At 42.8% G+C, this 18,348-nt stretch overlaps 2 pseudogenes; one reads left to right on the top strand and one right to left on the bottom strand.

Moving 5' to 3' along the window:
• Positions 1-12,088: 12,088 nt before the first annotated feature.
• Positions 12,089-12,452, bottom strand: LOC112621210 (annotated as a pseudogene).
• Positions 12,453-13,751: 1,299 nt separating this feature from the next.
• On the top strand, positions 13,752-15,169 carry LOC112621740 (annotated as a pseudogene).
• The last annotated feature ends 3,179 nt before the right edge of the window (positions 15,170-18,348 follow it).

Raw genomic sequence — 18,348 nt, 5'->3', positions numbered from 1 at the left:
TAAAAGGTCTTATCCAAAATCAAGTATCATAACCATTAAGCACAGATGTATCTTTCTAACATTTCCTAAATTCTCAATGTTAATCACGTGATAGGGAAAAATGACCAAAATGCTCAATTTCTGCAATAATGTCACCTATATGACTCACTGCAACCTCGGCCTCCTGGGCTCAAGTGATCCTCCTATGTCAGCCTCCTAAGTAGCTGAGACTATAGGCCTGCACCACTGTGCCAGGTTAATTTTTGTTTTGTTTTATGCTTTGGTAGAGATGGGATTTTGCCATGTGGCCCAGGTGATCCTCCAGTCTCGGCCTCCTTCCCAAAGTGCTGGGATTACAGGCATTAGCCACTGTGCCTGAACAGGTTAAACTGGTCCAACCATATTCCATGGGTGAGGCATTTAATACCATTTTAAAATGAATTAATGGAAGGATTGATGGATATAAGATGAGTGAGGTGAGTTGATGGCCAACCCAGAATAGGCCTTTTTTTTTGGAGGGGGCTATGATAGTGCGGTCCAGAGGGCTGGTGTGGCACTTGGGTGGGGTTCTCTGTAGTGGTGGTTTGGGCTAGGGGGACAGCACTGTGACTGGAGAGGAAAAACTCCTCAATAAAATAATTGAGGAAAATGAGAACAATCCTGATGCTTCTGAGAAGCCCCCTTTTCACTTCTCTTTCTGTTCAGGCTGGATTCTGAGAGAGCAGCAATTTCAGGTTCTCGTTTTTGGAGGACATGGCCCGCCACCAGTCTCTTGGCCAAACACAGCACGTGAATAGCCCTGCTGCACACAGTCCCGGAGGGCTGACCCCTCTCAGCACACGGGGGCAGCTGCAGATTCAGGCCCTACAGGCACTCAGTTTGCCCCGAAACACGTGAAAAACCTGCCATCTCTCTTTGATATCCTTTCACCCCCTCAGTCTCAGGTGCAGACTTGGCCTCATGTCACTGCTGCTTTAGGAAATCCTGGAAATCTTAGTTTCCTGGTGGTTAAAAGGGGTAGATGGTATTACAAGATCGCCAAGTCCCTGGCCTCCCCAAGTTTAGGAATATCCGCTTCCAAGTCCACCCGCCCCTCTTTGGCTCTTTCAGCATTGCCTCATCTGCCCCTCGCACACCTCTCCAGGCACCTACCTGGTACCACCAGTTTTCCTCTGATGCTCAGGAGTCCCTCCTTACTGGCCCTGTGTGGAGACCCACATTCAAGACAATCCAGAGAATCAGCCAAGCACATGAGAAAACAGAGAGTCTTGAGTTCAAAACTGTCAGCATTGCAAACAAGATGGCTTAAAAAAATTGTTGGTTTTCCCACTTGCTATCCCCCTTATGCAATCACATCTTTTTTTTTGACAGTACGAATTTTATGAAATATTATTCATCAAAACTGAGAAGTTTTCTACCATTACTTTTCAAGATATTTTGTCCCTTCTCTTTGTCCTCCTCTTCTGGGATTCCTATTTGATATATGTTGGTATACTTGATGTTCTCCCACAGGTCTCGGAGATTCTATGTATTTATTTCAATCCTTTTTTCCTTTTTAAAAAATTTTCTTTTATTTATTTATTTATTTATTTTCTTTATAAGTGGTAGTTTATTTACAAGTTTTTTTTACACTTTATGTTCTAGGATACATGTGCACAATGTGCAGGTTTGTTACATATGTATACATGTGCCATGTTGGTGTGCTGACCCATTAACTCGTCATTTACATTAGGTATATCTCTTAATGTTATCCCTCCCCCCTCCCCCCACCCCACAACAGGTGTGTGATGTTCCCCTTCCTGTGTCCAAGTGATCTCATTGTTCAATTCCCACCTATGAGTGAGAATATATGGTGTTTGGTTTTCTGTTCTTGCGAAAGTTTTCTGAGAATGATGGTTTCCAGCTGCATCCATGTCCCTACAAAGGACATGAACTCATCCTTTTTTATGGCTGCATAGTATTCCATGGTGTATATGTGCCACATTTTCTTAATCCAGCCTGTCACTGATGGACATTGTGTTGATTCCAAGTCTCTGCTATTGTGAATAGTGCCGCAATAAACATACGTGTGCATGTGTCTTTATAGCAGCATGATTTATAATCCTTTGGGTATATACCCAGTAATGGGATGGCTGAATCAAATCATATTTCTAGTTCTGGACCCTTGAGGAATCACCACATTGTCTTCCACAATGTTTGAAATAGTTTACAGTCACACCAACAGTGTAAAAGTGTTCCTGTTTCTCCACATCCTCTCCAGCACCTGTTGTTTCCTGACTTTTTAAATGATTACCATTCTAACTGGTGTGGAGATGGTATCTCATTGTGGTTTTGATTTGAATTTCTCTGATGGCGAGTGATGATGAGCATTTTTTCATGGGTCTGTTGGCTGTATGAATGTCTTCTTTTGAGAAGTGTCTATTCATATCCTTTGCCCGCTTTTTGATGGTGTTGTTTGTTTTTTTCTTGTAAATTTGTTTGAGTTCTTCGTAGGTTCTGGATATTAGTCCTTTGTCAGATGAGTAGATTGCAAAATTTTTCTCCCATTCTGTAGGTTGCCTGTTGACTCTGATGGTAGTTTCTTTTGCTGTGCAGAAGCTCTTTAGTTTAATTAGATCCCATTTGTCAATTTTGGCTTTTGTTGCCATTGCTTTTGGTGTTTTAGACATGAAGTCCTTGGCCATGCTTATGTCCTGAATGGTATTTCCTAGGTTTTCTTCTAGGGTTTTTATGGTTTTAGGTCTAACATTTAAGTCTCTAATCCATCTTGAATTAATTTTCATATAAAGAGTAAGGAAAGGATCCAGTTTCAGCTTTCTACTTATAGCTAGCCAATTTTCCCAGCACCATTTATTAAATAGGGAATCCTTTCCCCATTTCTTGTTTATGTCAGGTTTGTCAAAGATCAGATGGCTGTAGATGTGTAGTATTATTTCTGAGGGCTCTGTTCTGTTCCATTGATCTATATCTGTGTTTTGGCACCAGTACCATGCTGTTGTGGTTACTGTAGCCTTGTAGTATAGTTTGAAGTCAGGTAGTGTGATGCCTCCAGCTTTGTTCTTTTGGCTTAGGAGTGTCTTGGCAATGCAGGGTCTTTTTTGGTTCCATATGAACTTTAAAGCATTTTTTTCCAATTCTGTGAAGAAAATCATTGGTAGCTTGATGGGGATGGCATTGAATCTATAAATTACCTTGGGCAGTATGACCATTTTCACAATATTGATTCTTCCTATCCATGAGCATGGTATGTTCTTCCATTTGTTTGTGTCCTCTTTTATTTCAGTGAGCAGTGGTTTGTAGTTCTCCTTGAAGAGGTTCTTTACATCCCTTGTAAGTTGGATTCTAGGTATTTTATTCTCTTTGAAGCTATTGTGAATGGGAGTTCATTCATGATTTGGCTCTCTGTTTGTCTGTTACTGGTGTATAAGAATGCTTGTGATTTTTGCACATTGATTTTGTATCCTGCGACTTTGCTGAAGTTGCTTATCAGCTTAAGGAGATTTTGGTCTGAGACGATGGGATTTTCTAAATATACAATCATGTCATCTGCAAAGAGGGACAATTTGACTTCTTCTTTTCCTAACTGAATACCCTTGATTTCTTTCTCTTGCCTGATTGCCCCAGCCAGAACTTCCAACACTATGTTGAATAGGAGTGGTGAGAGAGGGCATCCCTGTCTTGTGCCAGTTTTCAAAGGGAATGCTTCCAGTTTTTGCCCATTCAGTATGATATTGGTTGTGGGTTTGTCATAAATAGCTCTTATTATTTTGAAATATGTTCCATCAATACCGAATTTATTGAGAGTTTTTAGCGTGAAAGGCTGTTGAATTTTGTCAAAGGCCTTTTCTGCATCTATTGAGATAGTCATGTGGTTTTTGTCTTTGGTTCTATTTATATGCTGGATTACGTTTATTGATTTGTGTACGTTGAACCAGTCTTGCATTCCAGGGATGAAGCCCACTTGATCATGGTGGATAAGCTTTTTGATGTGCTGCTGGATTCGGTTTGCCAGTATTTTATTGAGGATTTTTGCATTGGGGATATTGGTCTAAAATTCTCTTTTTGTTTTTAATTGTGTCTCTGCCAGGCTTTGGTATCAGGATGATGTTGGCCTCATAAAATGAGTTAGGGAGGATTCCCTCTTTTTCTATTGATTGGAATAATTTAAGAAGTAATGGTACCAGCTCCTCCTTGTACCTCTGGTACAATTCGGCTGTGAATCCATCTGGTCCTGGACTTTTTTTGGTTGGTAGGCTATTAATTATTGCCTCAATTTTAGAGCCTGTTATTGGTCTATTCAGGGATTCAACTTCTTCCTGGTTTAGTCTTGGGAGACTGTAAGTGTCCAGGAAATTACCCATTTCTTCTAGGTTTTCTAGTTTATTTGCATAGTGATGTTTGTAGTATTCTCTGATGGTAGTTTGTATTTTTGTGGGGTCGGTGGTGATATCCCCTTTATCATTTTTTATTGCATTGATTTGATTCTTCTCTCTTTTCTTCTTTATTAGTCTTGCTAGTGGTCTATCAATTTTGTTGATCTTTTCAAAAACTAGCTCCTGTATTCATTGATTTTTTGGAGGGTTTTTTGTGTCTCTATCTCCTTCAGTTCTGCTCTGATCTTAGTTATTTCTTGCCTTCTGCTAGCTATTGAATGTGTGTGCTCTTGCTTCTCTAGTTCTTTTAATTGTGATGTTAGGGTGTCAATATTAGATCTTTCCTGCTTTCTCTTGTGGGCATTTAGTGTTATAAATTTCCCTCTACACACTGCTTTAAATGTGTCCCAGAGATTCTGATATGTTGTATCTTTGTTCTCATTGGTTTCAAAGAACATCTTTATTTCTGCCTTCATTTCATTATGTATCCAGTAGTCATCCAGGAGCAGGTTGCTCTGTTTCCATGTAGTTGAGCATTTTTTTGTTGAGTTTCTTAGTCCTGAGTTCTAGTTTGATTGTACTCTGTTCTGAGAGACTGTTTGTTATAATTTCTATTCTTTTACATTTGCTGAGGAGTGCTTTACTTCCAACTATGCGGTCAATTTTGAGATAAGTGTGATGCGGTGCTGAGAAGATGTATATTCTGTTGATTTGGGGTGGAGAGTTCTGTAGATGCCTATTAGATCTGCTTGGTGCAGAGTAAGTTCAATTCCTGGATATCCTTGTTAACTTTCTGTCTTGTTGATCTGTCTAATGTTGACAGTGGGGTGTTAAAGTCTCCCATTATTATTGTATGGAAGTCTAATCTCTTTGTAAGTCTCTAAGGACTTGCTTTATGAATCTGGGTGCTCGTGTATTGGGTGCATATATATTTAGGATAGTTAGCTCTTCCTGATGAATTGATCCCTTTACCATTATATAATGGCCTTCTTTATCTGTTTTGATCTTTGATGGTTTAAAGTCTGTTTTATCAGAGACTAGGATTGCAACCTCTCTTTTTTTTGGTTTTCCGTTTGCTTGGTAGATCTTCCTCCATCGCTTTTTTTTGAGCCTATGTGTGTCTGTGCATGTGAGATGGGTCTCCTGAATATAGCAAACTGATGGGTCTTGACTCTTTATCCAATTTGTCAGTCTGTGTCTTTTTTTTTAATATACTTTAAGTTCTAGGGTACATTTTCATAACGTTATTGTGGAAAGCAGTGTGGCGATTCCTCAGTCTGTGTCTTTTAATTGGACCATTTAGTTCATTTACATTTAAAGTTAATATTGTTATGTGTGAACTTGATCCTGTCATTATGATATTATTTGGTTATTTTGCTTGTTAGTTGATGCAGTTTCTTCATAGCATCGATGGTCTTTACATTTTGGCATGTTTTTGCAATGGCTGGTATCGGTTGTTCCTTTCCATGTTTATTGCTTCCTTCAGGATCTCTTGTAGGGCAGGCCTGGTGGTGACAAAATCTCTAAGCATTTGCTTGTCTGTAAAGGATTTTATTTCTCTTTCACTTATGAAACTTAGTTTGGCTGGATATGAAATTCTGGGTTGGAAATTCTGGGTTGAAAGTTCTTTTCTTTAAGAATGTTGATAATTGCCCCACGTTACCAAAGCCATCTGTGGACTTCTTCCCTATTTCAGCCCCTTGCTTCCTCCAGAGATAATAACTCCATTCACAATTTCATGTTTATTATTCTCTTGTTTTATAAACTGGTTTTATCTCATATTTATATATTTATAAACAGTATATTATTTGTTTTGCTTGTTTTTAGCTTTATGAAAAATGAAATCACATTATATATAGTCTCATGATTTACATTTCTACTTTTTGCTATGATTTATACATTTTTTGTGCATGAGTCATAATTTGTTATTTTTCAATGCTATATGATATTTTATTTTTTCAATATACCAAAATGTATTCATCCATTTCCTTATCCAGCCTCTTAGCATTATTGTGAATAACACTGCTATACACATTTCCTATATTGTTCTCCTGGTGAACATGTGCAATAATTTCTCTAGAACCTACTTTTGAGTTAGATTTCTGTGCCATAGTGTAGACAAATGTTTAACTTTACAAAATAATAACAAATTGTTTTCCAAGATGTGTGTCAAATTTGCTTTCCCCTCAGCAGATTCCAAGTGTGCCTATTGATCCTCATGCCTGCCAACATTTTGTATTGATAATTCTATTTTTTCAGATATATAAAATGTTATTCCACAAAAAAAAAAGAATAAAAAGAATGTTGAATATTGGCCCCCACTCTCTTCTGGCTTGTAGAGTTTCTGCCGAGTGATCTGCTGTCAGTTCAATGGGCTTCCCTTTGTGGGTAACCCAACCTTTCTCTCTGGCTGCCCTTAACATTTTTTCCTTCATGTCAACTTTGGTGAATCTGACAATTATGTGTCTTGGAGTTGCTCTTCTCGAGGAGTATCTTTGTGGCATTCTCTGTATTTCCTGAATGTGAATGTTGGCCTGCCTTACTAGGTTGGGGAAGTTCTCCTGGATGATATCCTGCAGAGTGTTTTCCAACTTGGTTCCATTTTCCCCATCACTTTCAGGCACATCAATCAGACTTAGATCTGGTTTTTTCACATAATCCCATATTTCTTAGAGGCTTTGTTCATTTCTTTTTACTCTGCTTTCTCTACACTTCTCTTCTCGCTTCATTTCATTCATTTCATCTTCAATCCCTGATACTCTTTCTTTCAGTTGATCGAGTCAGTTACTGAAGCTTGTGCATTTGTCACGTAGTTCTTGTGTTATGGTTTTCATCTCTATCAGTTCTTTTATGGTCTTCTCTGCATTGATTATTCTAGTTATCCATTCATCCATTCTTTTTTCAAGGTTTTTAGTTTCTTTGCCCTGGGTACATAGTTCCTCCTTTAGCTCTGAGAAGTTTGATCAACTGAGGCCTTCTTCTCTCACCTTGTGAAAGTCATTCTCCGTCCAGCTTTGTCCATTGCTGGCGATGAGCTGCGTTCCTTTGGAGGGGGAGATGCGCTCTGATTTTTTGAATTTCCAGCTTTTCTGCACTGCTTTTTCCCCATCTTTTGGTTTTATCTGCCTTTGGTCTTTGATGATGGTGATGTACTGATGGGGTTTTGGTGTGGGTGTCCTTTCTGTTTGTTAGTTTTCCTTCTAACAGTCAGGACCCTCAGTTGCAGGTCTGTTGGAATTTGCTTGAGGTCTACTCCAGATACTGTTTGCCTGGGTATCAGAAGCAGAGGCTGCAGATGACAGAATATTGCTGAACAGCGAGTGTTGCTGTCTGATTCTTGCTCTGGAAGCTTCGTCTCAGAGGTGTACCCAGCTGTGTGAGGTGTGAGGTGTTGGTCTGCACCTAGTAGGGGATGTCTCCCAGTTAGGCTACTTAGGTGTCAGGGACCCACTCAAGCAAGCAGTCTGTCCATTCTCAGATCTCAACCTCCGTGCTGGGAGAACCACTGCTCTCTTCAAAGCTGTCAGACAGGGACATTTACATCTGCAGAGGTTTCTGCTGCTTTTTGTTTAGCTATGCCTGTCCCCAGAGGTGGAGTGCATGCCACGTTTTCTTAATCCAGTCTGTCATTGATGGACATTTGGGTTGGTTCCAAGTCTTTGCTATTGTGAATAGTGCTGCAGTAAACATACGTGTGCATGTGTCTTTATAGCAGCATGATTTATAATCCTTTGGGTATGTACCCAGTAATGGGATGGCTGGGTCAAATGGTATTTCTAGTTCTAGATCCTTGAGGAATCGCCACACTGTCTTCCACAATGGTTGAACCAGTTTACAGTCCCACCAACAGTGTGAAAGTGTTCCTATTTCTCCACATCCTCTCCAGCACCTGTTGCTTCCTGACTTTTTAATGATTGCCATTCTAACTGGTGTGAGCTGGTATCTCACTATAGTTTTGATTTGCATTCCTCTGATGGCTAGTGCTGATGAGCATTTTTTCATGGGTCTGTTGGCTGCATAAATGTCTTCTTTTGAGAAGTGTCTGTTCATATCCTTTGCCCACTTTTTGATGGCATTGTTTGTTTTTTTTTGTGTAAATTTGATTGAGTTCTTCATAGGTTCTGGATATTACCCCTCTGTCAGATAAGTACATTGCAAAAATTTTCTCCCATTCTGTAGGTTGCCTGTTGACTCTGATGGTAGTTTCTTTTGCTGTGCAGAAGCTCTTTAGTTTAATTAGATCCCATTTGTCAATTTTGGCTTTTGTTGCCATTGCTTTTGGTGTTTTAGACATGAAGTCCTTGGCCATGCTTATGTCCTGAATGGTATTTCCTAGGTTTTCTTCTAGGCTTTTTATAGTTTTAGGTCTAACATTTAAGTCTCTAATCCATCTTGAATTAATTTTTGTATAAGTAGTAAGGACGGAATCCAGTTTCAGCTTTTTATTTATGGCTAGCCAGTTTTCCCAGCACCATTTATTAAATAGGGAATCCTTTCCCCATATCTTGTTTTTGTCAAGTTTGTCAAAGATGAGATGGTTGTAGATGTGTGGTATTGTTTCTGAGGGCTCTGTTCTGTTCCATTGGTCTATATCTCTGTTTTGGTCCCAGTACCATGCTGTTGTGGTTACTGTAGCCTTGTAGTATAGTTTGAAGTCAGGTAGTGTGATGCCTCCAGCTTTGTTCTTTTGGCTTAGGAGTGTCTTGGCAATGCGGGGTCTTTTTTGGTTCCATATGAACTTTAAAGTAGTTTTTTCCAATTCTGTGAAGAAAGTCATTGGTAGCTTAATGGGGATGACATTGAATCTGTAAATTTCCTTGGACAGTATGGCCATTTTCATGATATTGATTCTTCCTATCCATGAGCATGGTATGTTCTTCCATTTGTTTGTGTCCTCTTTTGTTTCATTGAGTAGTGGTTTGTAGTTCTCCTTGAAGAGGCCCTCATATCCCTGTAAGTTGCAAGCACATCTTTTAAAAAGGTCACCCAAATATTCTTGAAAAGAAAATAATCTTCCTTGGAAAGATGAGGTTTTTGGGTTTTTTATTTTATTTTTATTTTTTATTTATTTATTTATTTTTGAGACAGAGTCTCACTCTGTCTCCCAGTCTGTAGTGCAGTGTTGCAATCTCGGCTCACTGCAACCTCCACTCTCTGGGTTCAAGCAATTCTCCCACCTCTGCCTCCTGAGTAGCTAGGATTATAGGCATGGACCACCATGCCTGGGTAATTTTTGTATTTTTAGTAGAGAAAGTGTTTCACCATGTTGGCCAGGCTGGTCTAGAACTCGTGGTCTCAGGTGATCCATCCACCTTGGCCTCTCAAAATGCTGGGATTACAGAGATGAGCCACCACGCCCAGCCAAAAAGATAGATTTATGTTCAGGTTTGCTCTTTCTCTGAGTATCAGTAGAAATAATCAGCTATCAGTCAGGTTTCTCCAGAGAAACAGAAACAACAGGATATATCTAGTAAGAGATTTATTTCTAGAAATTGGTGCTCATGTGATTTCGGGGGTTGGCAGGTCCAAAATCTGTGGTACAGGTGGGCAGGCTGAACATTCAGCCAGGAGTAGACACTGCAGTCTTGAGGTGGAATTCCTTCTCTGGGAAATCGGTTATTGCCTTAAAACTTTCAACTGCCTGGGTGATTTCCCTCTATGTTACAGAAGGTAATCCTTACTTTGCATTAACCACATCTGCAAAATATCCTCATAGCAACACCTGGATTAGTGTTTGGTTAGACCATTGGGTACTATGGCCTCGCCAAGTGACACATAAGAATGACCATCACACTCAGTTTGAAGGGCCCTCTCATGGATTGCAAGATGACAGAAAATGCTTTGGTTTCTATCCAAAACATCAGCACTTGCTTGGATGTAAAGGCAAGGCTTGAGTTGTGTCATCAGAGCTGTGGGTGGATAACACTTATTTGAATTGTGTGTACTGTGGGACAGACTTTGCAACCAGATTAGATTAGCTTCCATGGGACCTGGCTAAAGAATAGAGAGATTCCAGGGGGCAGTACTGGTGTTAAAAATACCCTCAGGCTCAATTACAAAGAAATTACTAGGGAATTACCTCATAGAAAGTGAGTTTTGACATTTAGTACTTCCATGAAAATGATTCCAAAATTATTTATTTATTAATTTATTTTCCCTGCTAAAGTAATCACTGGCCAATTGAACTGTGTCTGTGTTGGGGGGCAAGGAGCTAGATACCATCATATGTGGCATGATCCCAAGGAACATTAGAAAATTGATTTATTCCAAAAAGCGTTTTTTATTTATAAAAATATTTTATTTGAAAATTTATTTTTGGAGACTATAAATGGTTAAGTTCCAAAATAGTAGTAATACAGAATTTTTAACAATATTTTAATATTTCTTTTTACTCAAGTCCGCCTTTGTGTTTTTCTTTCCATAAGCAAATACACTGGATTAAAGCAACAGTACTCTTATCTTCAAGTTCAGTGCCTGAGTTTCTTGAATACTATTTCCATTTAGAGTTTAGAAATTACTTAACTTCACATTATTCTGTCACAAATGATAATCTATATATAATCCTACCTATATAGTAAAAATCATAAAACTATTATAAGCCAAGTCAACAGAATTTATAAAGTTAATATAAAACAATAACTATACGGATACACATGTACATTGGTCCCTATTAGAACTATGCCAACATGACAAGCATTATTTAAAGAATGAGTTTTTTGGGCATAGAGAAGTGAGGGGTCACTATCATCAAAAATTATTAGGGAGATTATAAGTAAAAAGAAATCAGCCTATGATTTTAACTAACTAAAGGAGGAAAAGGGAGCACGTCATCACAGCTGATGTAGTTGGGAAAATTCAGTTACCATTCTATCACAAACTGGTCGACTACTTCTAGAGCTCACAGTCAGGCTCTTCAGGCATTCTGTTACTCTCTCACTAAAAGTTTCCTTACATGGGACATAAAGCTACTTTTATGATAACAACAGAATATTACAATGCTGTTTAGTCATTAGCAAGCAATAGAAAAACAACTTGGAAATTGGGGGAGCCACATAGTCTCATTACCCCTGAAGACAGGGGCCAAAATGAGTCATTAAGAAACAGTATTTGATCAACCCAAATGCTGATCAGTGATAGATTGGAGAAAGAAAACGTGGTACATATACACCATGGATTACTATGCAGTCATAAAAAGGAATTAGATCACGTCCTTTGCAGGTATATGGATGAAGCTGGAAGCCATTATCCTCAGCAAACTAATGCAGGAAAAGAAAACCAAACACCACATGTTCTCACTTACAAGTGGGAGCTGAATAATGAGAACACACAGACACAGGGAGGGGACTAACACACACTGGGGTCTGTCGGGGAGGGTGGGGTAGGAGGAGGGAGAGCATCAGGAAAAATAGCTAATGCATGCCAGGCTATTAGGTGGCATGGTGATGGGTTGATAGGTGCAGCAAACCACCAGGGCACACATTTGCCCATGTAACAAACCTGCACATCCTGCACATGTAATCCAGAACTTAAAATAAAAAAAAGAAAAAGAAAAAGCAGACAATATTCAAAGAGCACTGTAGTATCTAACGTGATTTATAAAACAAGAAACGTGCAGCAATTTTCAATGAAAAATGCCATAGTGTTTGAAAACTAGGAATGTTTTGGTGCTGATTTTTATCAAGGTGGTACACCAAGTCATTAAATTGGAACAAATTCCAAATTCACAATTACTTGCATCACCTCAGTTTACTAATCCAATAAATGACAAAAAAAGACAAATAAATAAAACAGCATTGTAAAGCCCAGCAGCTTTTTTTTTTTTTTGGCTCCCTATGGATAAAATCTCCACTTTGCCCATAGTTTTACCTAGAAATCCAGTTGTAGAATCAAATTGTGAATCCATTTCAGCTAATAATTTATTTTGGGTTTTAACTTCATCGCCTATTTCAATGGAAAAATATTTTATAACAGTTACTTTGCTTCTCAGACTTTCAGTGAGTCTCTTGTTTTTTCTTCACAGGCACTATACCCACTATTAGCATAGCCATCGTTCCCAGAGTTTCCAGGAGGTACTCCTTCACCCAGGCCTGCATGCTTCATTCTGCTAGAGGAGAGAGGGAAAAGGTGGGCGCAAGAGGGTTGGGTGAGTGGGAAAGAGTTAGGGGTGACCTGGATCACACCTTCAGTACCAGGGCCCCGTGGAACACTAACTTCTTCCCCTAAAGCGCCAAGACATCAGTCCAAAAAGTATTTTTTCAATTGACCAGGCATAGGCTCCGCAATTCTGCAATTAGGGACTCACTCTTTAGCATTAATGCCTTGAGCCTGTTACAAGGCAACGCACTGAAACTTTGCACACAGCAAGGTCCTCATGTTGCTTTGGAAAGGGTTGTATAGGTTTTTCATAGTAGCGAAGTCTGAGAAGTCATTCTTCTGTGGGGCCTGGGTGGATTTTCTACCTGAGCACTGGAAGTAGGAGGTAGGAGGTAGGAGGAAAGGTATGGTGGGAACAGTGCAAGGAGGTGAGGGGGCTTGATGAGAAGTGCCCCTGGGGTAGTGACTGGTCCAAGACTGAGGTAGGAATAGGGAAGCACCAATCCTCTGTAGCATAAGGCATTAATCTGAGCCCAACAAATCAGTTCTTCTCTCCAATTACTGGATGTCCATGCCCCTACTCCCCACCCCTAACCTGGACCCATGACAATCTCCTACTCTTAGGGTAAGCAACTCATCTTGGTGTGTCTGGGACTTTCCCAGTTCAGCACTGAAAGTCCTTCAATCAGGGAATCCTCGCAGACCTGGGTCAACCAGGATGGTTGGTCACCCTTTGCACCACCATCGCCGTGGAAACATAGGGGAGAATTTCTTTTGTGTGTTTATCAAAGGGGGATGCTTTGCCGGGCACACTTTAGTTTGGGTACCAGCCCTGAGACCCTAAAAGTGGACAAGAACACATGACAGCCAGATGTTCAGTTGGAAATGATTGCTGACTTTCTTGATCTGGGTGGACAGCATCCATCAGCCTTCCCTGCCTTCCATTCACTGCCTCCCATTAGCTAAATACAGGTGCTGGGAAACGCAGGCATGTGGTGCATTCTGGGGCTGCCTGTATGTTAAATACAGGTGCTGGGAAACGCAGGCTTGTGGTGCATTTTGGGGCTGTCTGTATGTTCTTCAGCAGGAAGCCCAGGTTACTGCTGAGAATACCTGAAGTCAGCAGACCTGGGTGTTAGTCTCAGCTCATCCCTTAAATAATGTGTGACCTCAGCAGGGTTTTCTTTTCTTGCCTCAATTTCCTCATCTGTAAAACGTGATGCTTTGTGTTGGATATCACATCCGCCTCCAGTGTGAACAATCCATGTATGTTTTCCCCTCTAGGATAAGATAGAAGGGCTTCGAATGGGTGGAGAAGGTGCCTTCTGCACGGGCAAGGGAGCTGCACTTGGTAAAGCTCTTATAAAGGTCAAGGGTTGTAGACGCAGAACTGGGGGGCAAACTTCCCACCTGGCAGTGAAAGGCACAAGACTGTATTCACCAACGACAAAGAAAACACATTTACCCCTAGAAATACAGCATATTAAGCTCTTAACTGCCATCCTCTTTTCAGTGAGGACAAGATTTTCCAAACAAAACTCTGATCGTGAAAAATAGAGATCAGCTAGGGATGGGAGAGGGAGAAAGCATGAGATGGACCACGCAGTGGCGGAGAAAACGGCCTCCTCCTGGCCCCACCCCAGGCCCTCAGGGTGGGAAGTGCATCGAGGGAAGGCCAGAAAGGGGCAGAGCTCAGCAGTCCCAAAGGGGAAGAGCCCTGGAGCTCTGGCCAGCTGGGTAATCCCACAAACACTGTGTGAGTCCCTCCATTCTCTGTACATGGGGTCAGGGATGGGAGTGGAGCTGTGGAGTCCTCATTGACCCAGGGTGCCAGTGCCTCTGGATGCCTTTGCCTTCTGTCTTTTGGTGCCTCCACCTCAGAATGCAGTTTTTACATACTCACTCTTCACCCACTCTCACAGGCTGAGGACAAGGCAGGTTGGCTCCAGGATCACTGCTGCTGCTGATCCCCCTGGTGGGCAAAACAGACTGAGGGAAAAGTGACACAGGGAACAGCATCCTCGGCCAGCTTGTGTTTGAGTCCAAGCTGGGGGCCCAGTCAGTAACCAGGACGTGCCAGGTGGAGACAGGAACATGGAACAGGAGGAAAGTCCTGGTGGTTGACATGCTCTCCATCTTTGAGTCAGAGGTCCAGACTCAAGAGCTGTACAAGAACATTGGGAACTGCTACCTGCTCTCTGCCCCGGGGCCCCACGTGCTGCTTCTGGTGATCCAGCTGAGGCGTTTCACTGCTTAGGACATGGTGGCAGTCAGGAGGGTGAAGGAGGTTTTTGGGGCAGGGGCCGTGAGACATGTGGTCATCCTCTTCACCCACAAAGAGGTCTTAGGGGCCAGGCCCTGGATGACTATGTAGCATACATGGACAACCATAGCCTGAAGGACCTGGTGCAGGAGTGTGTGAGGAGATACTACACCTTCAACAACCGGGCCACCGTGGAGGAGCAGAGGCAGCAGCGGGCACAGCTCGTGGCTGCGATCAAGAGGCTGGGAAGGGAGTGAGAGGGCTCCTTCCACAGCAACGACCTCGTCCTGGATGCCCAGCTGCTCCAGAGAGGCAGGCTGGGGCCTGCCAAGAAGACTACGGGCAGTACCTGGCCAGTGTGGAATGGCAGGTGGAGAAGCAGAGGTGAGAGCTGAGGGAGGATGAGAGTAACTGGCCATACAAAGTGCTCCCCAGAGTTAAACAGCAGATGCTTTCTTAGGTTGTCATGTCTGCCTTTTTATTACATGTGGTTTGATTGTTCTTGCCATTTTAATGAACTTGTGTATCACTTGTGGACACTGAGCATTTTAGGTGATTTCTACAGCCTGCCTTTTTTCTTTCCCAGAGTTGCCATCTCTGTTTATGTGTCTATCGCCCTTTGCTTGCTTTTTACAGAATTTCACTCCCAATTGATCTTCCTCGCAACAGACATATCATCAATTTTCCATCCAGTGCTTTTAGATAAATAAAATATTGGCTGGGTGTGGTGGCTCACGCCTGCAATCCTAGCACTTTGGGAGGCCAAGGCGGGCAGATCACTTGAGGTCAGGAGTTCGATACCAACCTGGCCAACATGGTGAAACCCTGTCTCTACTAAAAATACAAAAATTAGCCAGAAAAATCACTTGAACCGTGAGGTGGAGGTTGTAGTGAGCCGAGATTGAGACACTGCACTCCAGCCTGGATGACAGAGTGAGACTCTGTCTCAGAAAAAAAAAAAAAAAAAAAAAAGAAAGAAAGAAAGAAAAAGAAAAACTAGTTTTTTTTTGTTTTGTTTTGTTAACTTGTGAGTGTAAATCATAAACTGGCTGGGTATGGCCATGGAATATTTGGTGGCTTGCAGGAAGAAAGGTGCTTGGCTACGAGGGTCTGAGAATGTCTCACCCTGGGCCCTGCTTTCTGCATTCCTGATGTCCAGGGGAGAAATGTGCTATGAGACAAGCTGCTGGCAGAATTCCTTACTTTATTCATAGATATGCCCAGATTTATTCGCAGGCTGAAAAGATGATGCCCTGCCCCCACCTCAGAAAGCAAGGATGGCGAGGTCAATCTGCTGAACCAAGTAGGGGACCCTGGAGGTGTGGAGGAGGCTGGAGGACAAGGGGCTGGACTTGAGGGAAAGAGAGCAAGGGGTTGCAGTGGCCAGATGGGGCCTGCCTTGGGGAAAGCAAGGAGAGCAGCTGGGAAATGCAGGACCTGGGATGTCCTGGAGCGGGAGTTTTTAGGGCCAGAGAGCAGAAAACCTGTGCTCAGCAGACTATACGGTAGATGTCCCAGCTACTTATCTCAACTTTGCTGCATAGACAAAGGCCACTATGGATGAGACTGTAAGTGATGTGCAAGGCTTTGATCCCTAGAACTTCATGAGCACTGAACTCTGAATTTCATGCAGTTTTCATGTGTGAAGATAAAATGTTATTTTTCTTCTGATTTCTTCAGCCATTTGGAAATGTAAACACCCCTCTTAGCTCATAGCTGTACAAAACAGGTGGCGGGGCCAGATTTAGGCTGAGGGCTGTCATCTGTTTCACTGATTTCCCATTGTTGGCCGGGCTGCACTGCAATGCCACATCTCTAACCCCAAACTCAGTACCATCCAGGACAGTGACATGTGATGTCCGTGGGAATTTGAGGAAAGGGTGGTGGTCCCCATCTCAATGGCAGTAAAGAGAAGAAGGCAGACATGGGGCTCAAGTATGGGCAGGTTGGGAATTCAGTGGAAACAGGTAATCAGATGAAGAGGAAGTCCCTGGGTCCCTCCACCACACCTTCTTCTTTGTGTTCGGTAAGGGAGACCTGCAGCCGTCCTGGAGAGGCCATGGCTGGATGGGCAAGTGACTACTGTGGGGTGAGTCTGAGGTGCTCGGCTGTGATGCCCCTTAGCAGCATCTTCCAGCTCTGCTTCTGGCAATGAAGCTCCATGTCTGGTTCCATGGCATTGACTCCTGCATCCTCTAGCACAGAACTGATTCCAAACATGTGCAGGGAGTGTGTTGTGTGCCAGCTCCCTAAACCCTGGGAACCCTGAGTTCTCAGACCAAGGACCACCTCCTCAATGCAGTGTTCCCAAACTGCTCCAATGAGCTTGATTTAGTTCAGTCCAGCTTCACAGACATTTATGACGTTAGTACTGAGGGTCAGGGTCAATGCCTGGCACCAGGAGTGTAAGATAAAAAATAACAGGATTCTGCTCCCCAGGAGACTGTGGGGTGGAGGAATGAAAGCACATAAAAGTGGGGCTGTAGGAGAAGGTTTCTTTTGGAAGCAATGTCAGCAAGAAGGAGACCACGGCAGGCTCTGCAGAGGCTTCCTAGACGGAGAGATGCTAAGCTGACTGGGAACATCCTTGCCTCTTGGGGGAAGTCACTGGAGGCTGAGGGGCATGTAATTAAGGAATGGGATGGGAGTCAGCACACAGGAGGAGGGGTGCATGGGGGGCTGGAGCTGGGGCTGGGTGGGGATGGGGGTTCTGGGCCTCATTCTCAGGATTCGAGGGTGCCTCCTGGAATCCTGGCCAGAGGCTTCTAAGCAGGTTGGTGTATCTTGGGAAGATCAGGTGGCAGCAAGAGGCAGCTGGGTTGTATGAGTATAAGCCTGGAGACAAGGATAACATTCAGAGGAAATCAGCACCTGCACTCCAGTAGTAGCAGTGGTGATGGACAGGACAGATTCGGGATAGCTAAGGAGGTGCCCCGCGGTGTGGTCACTGATGACAACATCGGGAGGGAACTCACCTCTGTCCTGGGTGACTTTGAAATGTGGCTCCCTTCACTGCAGCAGCCCCGCAGAGGAGGAGTGGGCTGAGTTGAGGGAGGCAAAGACTGCATATAAGTGTGGTGACCTTGAAGCCTCCGGAAACTGGTCCAGTACGTGTTGTCTGGGCTCTCCCTCCCTCCAGGGAGGCACTCTTGATGGACATAGCCATGATCTTAAGAAAGCATTACAGAGCGGCGCTGCCAGAGTAGCCTCCTTCCAGTGGGGGGATGGCCCATTCCCGGGTCACCTGGTCCACACTCCCTCTACTAACAAGGAATCACTTTCATGGTGAGCAGGATTGCCTGGTACCCAGCCAACAGCCTGCCTGTGGACATCGACTTCCAAAGAAATAGAGCTGGAGAGCTGATCCAAGGACATTTTACAGTGGAGAAGGAGAAAAGGTTTGGTTAACCTTTCTCATGTGTGAACGTTTGCCAAAGTGATTCCTTGCAGAGCACTGAAATGTGAGCTGTGTTTCTCTTGGGCCCCTGGCCAAACTGAGAAGAAAGCACAGAGAAAGCCCTGCATAGAGGGCACCCCATTTCCTTGACCCTTTCCCACTCCCATTCGTCAATGCAATCCAACTGAAAGTGTTTTGCTTTACTCAGAGTTCAGGGAATGTCCACTATGTGGCAGACACTT

Source organism: Theropithecus gelada, chromosome 3 (assembly GCF_003255815.1).
Source record: "Theropithecus gelada isolate Dixy chromosome 3, Tgel_1.0, whole genome shotgun sequence".
NCBI lineage: Eukaryota > Metazoa > Chordata > Mammalia > Primates > Cercopithecidae > Theropithecus > Theropithecus gelada.
This window is presented reverse-complemented; position numbering and strand designations above follow the sequence as displayed.